Raw genomic sequence first — 9,587 nt, 5'->3', positions numbered from 1 at the left:
GCGACATGTCGAGCGGCATTTATATGCTTGCTTTGCAGTTCTAGGGGTTCTGCATGAAATTAAGACAGATAACGGACCGGCTTATGCTTTACTTCGCTTTGCTCGTTTTTGCAATCGCTGGGGTATCACTCACCGCACTGGGATACCGCATTCCCCCACTGGTCAAGCCATTGTTGAGCGCTCCCACCACACTTTAAAGACCATGTTGTTAAAACAAAAAGGGGGAACTCAGGGCTGGCTGCCCGGCGATCGATTAATGAAAGCGTTGTACATCCTGAACTTCTTACAGCTGGCGGGAAACAGTGATGAGCTGCCTATGCTGGTACACAGTAAAGGAATGAGCTCATTCTGGAAAGAAAAAACACAAGGCCTAGTACTCTATAAAGATTTAAAAACAGAGAAATGGGAAGGACCAGTAGAATTAAAAGTAACAGGCAGGGGATATATGTGTTTACTTACTGGAAACGGACCACTGTTGGTTCCGGCGAAGTGGGTAAAACCATATATACCCAAAGCAAACCATTTGTTACCGACAGGAAATGTAAGACCAACTAGGACTTCTGAAACTACAGATAGAGATAGGGAGATCCAAGATTTTACAGAACAAGCAGAGATGACAGAGATGCCAGATGAGGAGAATGGCTCACAAGATTCGTAATAGAAGATTTCATATTGATATATAAACTGTTCTTATGCTTTTAATTGTTTGGCATTCTATGTGTGTGAAAGTTGCTTGTATATATGCTTTGTGTGTTTTTCCAATCGGAATGTGTATGGATTCCACCCATAACTACTGGAAGGAGAAGAATTGACTGGTATCAAATTAATGACAAAGAATTACAAACTGGACTTAGTTGTGAGCACGTAACTTTGAAAAGGGAAGCTAGGAGGATTGTTATTGAACAACATGTTGCGATTCGCAAAAACCGCTGTTAGCTGGATGAGCACATACTGGGCAGCCTTGTTGCACGCACTGGCCACGCGTGCGGCAACGCCGTGTCAGTACCTTTGTCATAGACTCTGTTGAGGGTGTAAAAGGGATGGCTCAGAGTGGAGTGGAAGGAGGCTGCAGAGCACACTTTGTGGATAAACAGGGGACACCCTGAAGGTGCAGTGCCTGCCTCCCTTCTCCGCAATGACCCTGCTGATTGATACCCTCCTGCTCAGCGGAATCTTGGGCATAGTCAAAATAGTAAGGCTCCCAGAAAGGGAAACAATATGCTAGTAACTGCTTCTGCAAGGCTGTACCAAAACAAATGTTAGCAACTGCTTCTGCAAGGCTGTACCAAAAAGATATGTCAGTAAGTGTTTCTGTAGGGTTATGATAGAGTTTAGCAAGGTATTTTTTTCACATATAAGGGAAGATTTATGTGCACACCCGGAATAGGCGAAGCATGCATGTTTGTAATAGCTAGTGTATTCCAGAGTAGAATTTAGTCTTCAACATTTCCACCAGAGTGAAAAGCCTTCTATTAGTTTTAGTAGCTAACACAGTGTTTCTCTTAATAACTTTTGTCTGTTACACCTGCTGCTCACCAGCCTGGGCTGCGGCACCAGGGACGCTGTTGCATCCTCCGCAGCCAGGAGGAAATGGCCTGCCTCTTGTGGGCAGGGTCGGTACCTTGAGTTGAGTAGTTAATTAGTAGTTCATTAGCTCAACTCAGTCCAGCTGGATAAGAATGATTGGTGCCATAATTCCCCCTTTTTGTTTTACCATTTTTTCTGTTTTCACAAAGGCTTTATGGGTGAGCAGAGACCCGGCCCATTCATCCAACTCCAGCACGCTTCCCTCCCACAAATACCACGTCGGGGCTTGCAGCTTTACCTTCTTCTCCAAAGGACTCTCGCTCGAGCTCCCGGCTCCGGCTCTGGCTCCGGCTCTTTTGGCTCGGGCTCCTTAGGCTCGGCGAGGGAGTCGGGGCTTTCCAGGGCTTCCCAGGGTCTCATCGATGTATCACATCAGGGTCACCAGTTGTTGCTCACCAGCCTGGGCTGCGGCACCAGGGACGCTGTTGCATCCTCCGCAGCCAGGAGGAAATGGCCTGCCTCTTGTGGGCAGGATAGGTACCTTGAGTTGAGTAGTTAATTAGTAGTTCATTAGCTCAACTCAGTCCAGCTGGATAAGAATGATTGGTGCCATATACACCTGCTCACGAAAATGACTGAACGGGTTGTAAAATAAGTCTGGATTGTTCAGAAACAAGAAGGGGGATGTGTCGGAGGATATCTAAGGGTTAACGGACAGGTGAACAATCCAGCCTTTCCTGATGACATATGCTGGAATGCGGAAGAGCTGCAGAGCTGGGGGGAGGGGGAGGCATGGACAACCCCCAGATTCGGAATGGAAAATGGACACTATAGTGACGCTGCTTCCTTCGGTACAACTAATCACACTAAGAGGCGGGCTATTTGCTTGCAAGGTTATAAAACATGCTGAATGTAAATAAAGATAGGTTCACTTGTTTGATCACATTGATCGTGTCAGGTGTCCTCTTTCATCTCCCGCAATTGGCTATGCCTAAAAAAGCACTACTAAACTAACTATCATCTTCCCATACTCCCTATGTCAGCTTCTCGCACTCCCCATGCCAGCTGCTCACACTCCCTTTTCTTTTCTCTCCTCTTTATCGGTGTTTCCCAACTTCAGAAAGAACACAGGCTTAAATCATCAAGGTCAAACCCCAACTGTAACTGTGTGTATGATTCCACAGTTATCCATGAATGTGAAACTCGTGCTGCGATCAAGCAAGCCAAGCAATTAAAAACTCTTTGGTATGGAGGACGTTGGTTAAAATATAAGTATGGGGAGGTCTGGCAGATTGACTATATCACGCTTCCACAAACCCGTAATGGCAAGCGTTACGTGCTCACAATGGCGGAAGCAACCACTGGATGGCTGGAAACCTATGCTGTGCCCCATGCCAATGCCCAAAACACTATCTTGGGCCTTGAAAAGCAAGTCTTGTGGCGGCATGACACCCCAGAAAGAATCGAGTCAGACAACGGGACTCATTTCCATAACAATCTTATAGATACTTGGGCCAAAGAGCACGTCATTGAGTGGGTATATCACATCCCCTATCATGCACCAGCTTCTGGGAAGATTGAACGATATAACGGATTGCTAAAAACCACACTGAAAGCAATGGGTGGTGTAACTTTCAAACATTGGGATACACATTTAGCAAAAGCCGCCTGGTTAGTCAACACTAGAGGATCTGCCAATCGAGCTGGTCCTGCCCAATCAGAACTTTTACATACTGTAGAAGGGGATAAAGCCCCTGTAGTGCACGAGGAATATACTGGGGAAGACAGTTTGGGTTATTCCTGCCTCGGGTAAAGGTAAACCCATTCGTGGGATTGCTTTTGCTCAAGGACCTGGGTGCACTTGGTGGGTGATGCAGAAGGACAGGGAAGTCCGATGTGTACCTCAAGGGGATTTGATGTTGGGTGAAAATAGAAGATAAAATATATTGAATTGTGTGATATTAATTGCTAAGCATCCCTGTCCCTGCATACCATCATTGCTATGGTTGTCATACTATACTAATGCCATTATATTAAGAATCATCCAGGTTAATGAAGAATGAACTTCGACAGAACCAGAACTGATTCCAGACACCCAGCAACTTCCTCGAGATCAACATCTTCAACCTGCAGACTGTGGACATGTACTGTTGCCAGATACACCAACTACGAGCTCCAGATGTCACATGCAACAGAGACTACGTCATCCTTTCTACCAACTGAGCGAATTCCACATCATCTTTCCTGCCCTGAGAGACTGCTACAACAGATGAAGACCGGACTTATGGACTAAATGAACTCAATACACATTTTGGAGGGATGACCCATGGACTAAGGGAATAGTATCCATGTATACATGTGAAGTTTGAGCATGACATGCATGCTATGGAATAAGGGGTGGATAGTGTCCTGGTTTCAGCTGGGACAGTTAGCTCTTCTTTTTAGCAGCTAGAAGAGCTCCGTGTTTTGGTTTTAGTCTGAGACTTGCTCTGAGAAGAATTCTGATAGCGCACTGATGTTTATAGTTGGCACTGAGATCTCAAGGACTTTTCAGCTGCCATGTTCTTGCCAGTGTGCAGGAGCACAAAGGATAGGGGGGAGCATAGCTGGGACAGAGGGTCCATGACTCTCCTTATGATTTGTACTTAGACTTAGGATTGAGGGACAAATTGGCCAATGAAGTATTTCATTCCATGCAGCGTCATGCCCAGTATAAAAATGAGGGTCAGCCAGAAAGAAGGGCCTTTGCTCTTCCGGGACTCTCACTCTCGGAGTGCTCTCTCTGTCTCGCACTCTATTGTCGGGCCTCTGGCTCGTCCGGGATTGCGGTATTGGGACTTATCTGTTTCGAGATCGTTAGTTCAGGACGAGATAGGCCTTGGCCAAGGGGTGGTGAGCAATTACACCGTATATATAGTTGATATAACATATACTGAAACCATGAATGTTTGCATTTATAGAAACAAAGTAATGATCAATATTCAATATGAAAATTTTGAATACATTTCTGTATCTCATGGAGATTCCTAAATATCTGAAGGAAAAACTCCAAAGCAGCAGAGAGGACTTCACTGGACACAAAACTTATTAGACAAATCTTATATGTAGTTCACACAACATCATTCCAACATTTGATTGTTTATAGGACGAAAAGTTCACTTACATTGACTTTGAATCTCCCAACTTCTTTAAGCTTATTTTTCTGCTTATCCACTGAGGAACTCTGAGAGATTTCAGGCTCTGATCATTCACTTGCATTCAGAGTTGATCTCTGATTTCTCTTCATCCCGCCTGATTTAGTCTAGTTAATTTAGCTGCAGTTGAGTGTCTACAGCTGAGTCTACTGCAGGCCTTGCTTGAGAGATGCAGATGTCCTCTAGATCTTCTCAGAATATGCTGTCTGCAATGCCAGAAAATCAAGTAAAGCAGGACTCAAACTGGACAAAAGAATTGATCCTGCTTAGGCACATGGGCCTCTGCTGATGCTGTACAAAGCTCTGTTGTAAAGCAATGTTGACTCAACCCTGTCAAAGGAGCATGATACGCTCTCACAATAATATATCCCAGCCAAGCACAAACAGCATAATGGAGCTGGTTGAAAAATCTATTTGGGATTTTATGGCTTTTTTTTCCCCCACTTTATGTGTTCAGCCTGCCAGAAACTATAGGAAGCCTAAAGCAGTTAGAACAAGATGTTCAGGACACAATATAAGGCAAAAGACCAAGAGCAATTTATTCCATATCCAAAACAGGACAAGTAACTCAGTATAACATAGAGGAATAAAGAAAGACACATTTTTAAGTAAGCTGAGGATTTCCTTTGTCAAGCACTTTCTGCATTTATTTTTCCTGCTACCAGCATGTTATCCTTCCCGAGGGGGCAGTCAGATTTGTACTGCCAGTCTGAGTGGCACTGACTGTGTGCCCAGTGTGTTTAGCATAGTCATTAACAGAGAGCTGGGCATGATCTCCCTTTTTATATGCAGTCGACTTATCAGGCAGCTTCTCCCCAAAGCGCCAGAGGCACAGGAGACTTGCAGGCAGTGTTCCTAGTCCCTGCACCCATACTAGGAATGGAGATCACAACCTGTGGAGGGCACAGGAAAGCACACTTGTATCTCCTCCTATGTTGCCTAAGGGCTCCGATAAAGGCAATCACAACGGTGCATTTGATTTCACTAAAAGAGTGTAGTAGGAGAAGATGGAGGTTAGTTTATCTTGCACCCTCTGCTTCAATGCTGCTAGATAATACACTGCACTTTACTCTTCTGGTTGAGCAGCACTTCTGACTTAGAGGATTTGCCAACCCACAAAACACATTGTGCCATACAGGAGAAAGCCAGTGGAACCTGGAGAGCAGAAAGAAGGGGTATAAAAACCCAATTGCTCAGGGGACTAGTCTGTCACTCTTAATCCTTCAACAGCTTTAAAGTCTCAGTGTGACAGTGTTTTATACAGTATGGAGCATTACAGAACTGTGTGACTATTTGGAAACACCTGGCAAATTCCTGTCAGGAGCACTAGTTCTTTCATCTTTTAGACATCTTGCATACTTACAAAATAAAAATGTCTTTCCCTCTCCAGAGCCTTAAGTCATGCCAAAGTGCAAAGAAACACTGCAAAAAAGATAACTAGTCTGTGGTAGAAAATATTTTTATTTTCCACCATTGCTCTCAACCATACTCAAAGGCCACTGTCGGAGTGCAGATCCTTGAAGAGACTGCACGAAGAAAAACCCTGTGTAAATAAGGACTGGAGCTCTAAAGTTAGGCCTCAGGGGCAGAATGCCCTTGAAGTTAAGGATAAGAAAACTATGCAGCATGATAAGGGAGTAGTGTTTGCTTAGAGCAGAGCTTCGCTAGGCGGGTACCTGTTTGAAATAAGCTGTTAAATATGACAAGCATATGTATCATCCAATAATGGTGTAGAAAAGGTGTGGTCTTAGGATTATTGGCAAATACTGCCTATATAAGCAATAAGAACTGCGCAATAAACGAGACTTCCTGCAGCTAACTCATATTGAGTCGTCTCAGTACTTCTCCAAATCCCTTCTCCGCATTATGGCGCCCGAACAGGGACGGGAAAAAATGAGCTGGACTCATCGTTTCACTCGGGACATTTATTACTTGTTTTGAACGAGTGTTATTTTAGCGGAGAAGGGACGGCGACCTCAGGCGGCCCATCGGGGAAAGCCGGGCGGATCTACCCAGGCGGCCTATACAGGAAAGCCGACGATCCGCAGGATCCATTAAGGCGGCCCATCGGGGAAAGCCGTGCAGATCTACATACAGGCGGCCTATAGGGGAAAGCCGGAAGATCTGTAGGATCCACTGTCGCGGTAAGACGATGGAACGGGACGTTGCATTGTCGTTGTTGGGAAGCTTCTTAGAGAAGCGTGGATTAAAACTTGGAAAAAGATATTGGCCCCCCCTGATTGCAGGGGGGTATGCAAAAGATATTATCGGGAAACATGAAGAATTAGGAACCAAAGGAAAGAAGAAGTAAGCGACTGAAGAAAAAAAAAAAGAAAAAAAAAAAAAAAAAAAAAAAAAAAAAAAAAAAGCGACAACTGCCTCAACAGGAGGAGGTAAGCGACTGGAACAATGGGAAGCATGGCTTTAACAGAACATAAGTCTGTAGTTAAAGTGTTGACAAAGTGCTAGAGAAACCAGCACTATTAACAGTTCTGACTTGATAAAACTCCCGGTACTCCTGGTTTGGGTATCAGCCCATGTACTGGAGGCAAGCTCTTCAAATATATACATGACAAGGACTTGGGACACTAGAGACGTTAAACTTTGGCGTGCAGCCACCTGTGGGGATGCTGCCGGCCTGGAAAAGTCATCATCGAATCTTTTGATCCAGGGCCCCGAACGAAAGACAGACTTATTTCTTTCCCCCTCTTCCAACGAAGTCGGTACACCGGCACCCCCGCGCCGCGCCGCCCACTGCGCCCGGCGGCGCCCCGGGAACGCCGCTGCTGCTGCCGGCCGGGGCCGCGGGCGGCGTTTGCCTCGGCGCTGCCGCTCGTGTGCGGGAACGAACCGCGGCTGGAAAGGACGGAGACGCGCTGCGGGCCCCGCTGCGCCGGTTCGTTCGCGGCTGATGGTCCCCTCGGCGGGAGGGGGCGGCGGCGGTTACGGAGCGCGAGCGGCCGGAGCTGCGGCAACAACAACAAGAGCAACAACAACAACAACAACAGCGACAACAACAAGGGGGGGGCGGCACAGGGCTGCTGGGTCGTCATCGCCACCCCGCCCCCCCGCCCGGCTGAGGCGAGGCAGGGCTGGACCCCGCCGCCGCCGCTTCCCCCCCCCGCCGGCCGGCCGCGCCTGGCGAGCGGCCGCTTGGCCCCGCCCCCCCGCCCGGCTGAGGCCCGTGGCCCAGGTTGTACCGCGAGACAGCGCATCGTAACTTGGATCGTCTCGATCGGCATCGCGGCAAATAACTAATTCTCTTCTGTTCCAGCAATTTCAACAGTTAATATAAGTGTTGCAAAACCGTAAACATGCACATTCCATTGTACATCTGCGAGCGCACACCGCGCTGCCAGGGCCTATAGCAGAAGGGAACAGGCGAGCTGACCCTCTCACGAGTGCAGCTCTGGTACCAAACTCGCTCATGCAGGCAAACATCTTGCATGACTTCTACCATCAGAATGCTAACGCCATTAGGTGACAATTTGGTATAACAACAGAGCAAGCCCGCTCAATCGTACAATTGTGTAGTACCTGTCAAAATACGATCGTGCCACCAGTGAATGGTGTTAATCCTCGTGGTTTACGCTCGCAGGAACTTTGGCATACACTTCTTATCAGACGTATTTTTGTCATCATAAGGTATTGAGCATGTTGCTGGTATTTCTTACAATCCTACTGGGCAACTGATCATAGAATATGTACATGGTACTTTGGAGAATATGCTTTTAAAACAGGAATGATGGGGAAATCTCCCAATGAAACAATAGCTAAAGTGTTATAGGTGTTAAATCTCTAAAATCGAGAGCTAAATATTTTGGGATGAATAAAATGTCACTCATGTCAAAATCAGGCACAGGCAGGGTTACAGCAAATAGCTTTCCAACAGCTGACTGAATTGGCTACGAGAGCATTAAGACGTGTCCCTGATTTTTGGGACAAGGGGAGGCTTCCTCTGCTTCCATTCGGCAGGGAGCACAGGAACCTTATGAGCATTTTTTTGATCAGCTACAAATGGCAGTTCAGAGATAAACAGAAAATCCAGCTACTGCAGATGTGTTGATATTCCAGTTAGCCATTGAAAATGCTAACACAGACTGCCAACAAGCTCTTGATCTTATCAGAAAGCGGGCAAAAACGATTGCAGATTTAGTAAAGGCGTGTCACAATGTGGGCTCGGAACACTATAAAGCAGAGATATTGGCAGCTAAATGTTTTGGTCAACAGTAATCACTGACACGTTGGTGCATTTAATTCCTACTGGTGTCTTTGGTCTTATATCACAAGGATTATGTGCACTATTGCTGGGACGATCATCCACCACAAAATTAGGATTGTTTGTACTCCCAAGGGTAATTGATTCTGAAAAAAAAAAAAAAAAAAAAAAAAAAAAAAAAGAAAAAAAAAAAAAAATAAGAGGCCAAACAAACAAACAAAACAAACCACCAAAATGCTAATAACTGCTTCTGCAGGGCTATAATAGAGCTTAGCAGGGTATTCCTTCGCATATAAGGGGAGATCCATGTACTATAGGGACTTTAAGAATGTATTTCCCTAACACCACCATGAACTTAAGTCATAGATACACCCAGAATAGCTGCAGCACGCATGCTTATGATAGCTAGTGCGATTCCAGAGCAGAATTTTGGGAACCAGCTAAAATCATTGCAGCTTCAATATTTGCACCAGGAGTTGGAGTGGCACAGGTGTTAACTATACTGAATAAGTTGGGCTGTTGGCTTGCAAAACAAACTAATGCTACAGCTTCTGCTTTATCAATGCTCTTAATTGACAGGATGGTTAAAATCTCTAGTAAAGCAGACATTATATTGCTAGTAGTTCTTTTATGCATAGTAATAATCA

The sequence above is a fragment of the Tauraco erythrolophus genome, chromosome W (genome assembly GCF_009769465.1).
Source record: "Tauraco erythrolophus isolate bTauEry1 chromosome W, bTauEry1.pri, whole genome shotgun sequence".
NCBI classification, from domain to species: domain Eukaryota; kingdom Metazoa; phylum Chordata; class Aves; order Musophagiformes; family Musophagidae; genus Tauraco; species Tauraco erythrolophus.
The sequence above is the reverse complement of the archived record's forward strand: the minus strand, read 5'-3'. Positions refer to the sequence as shown.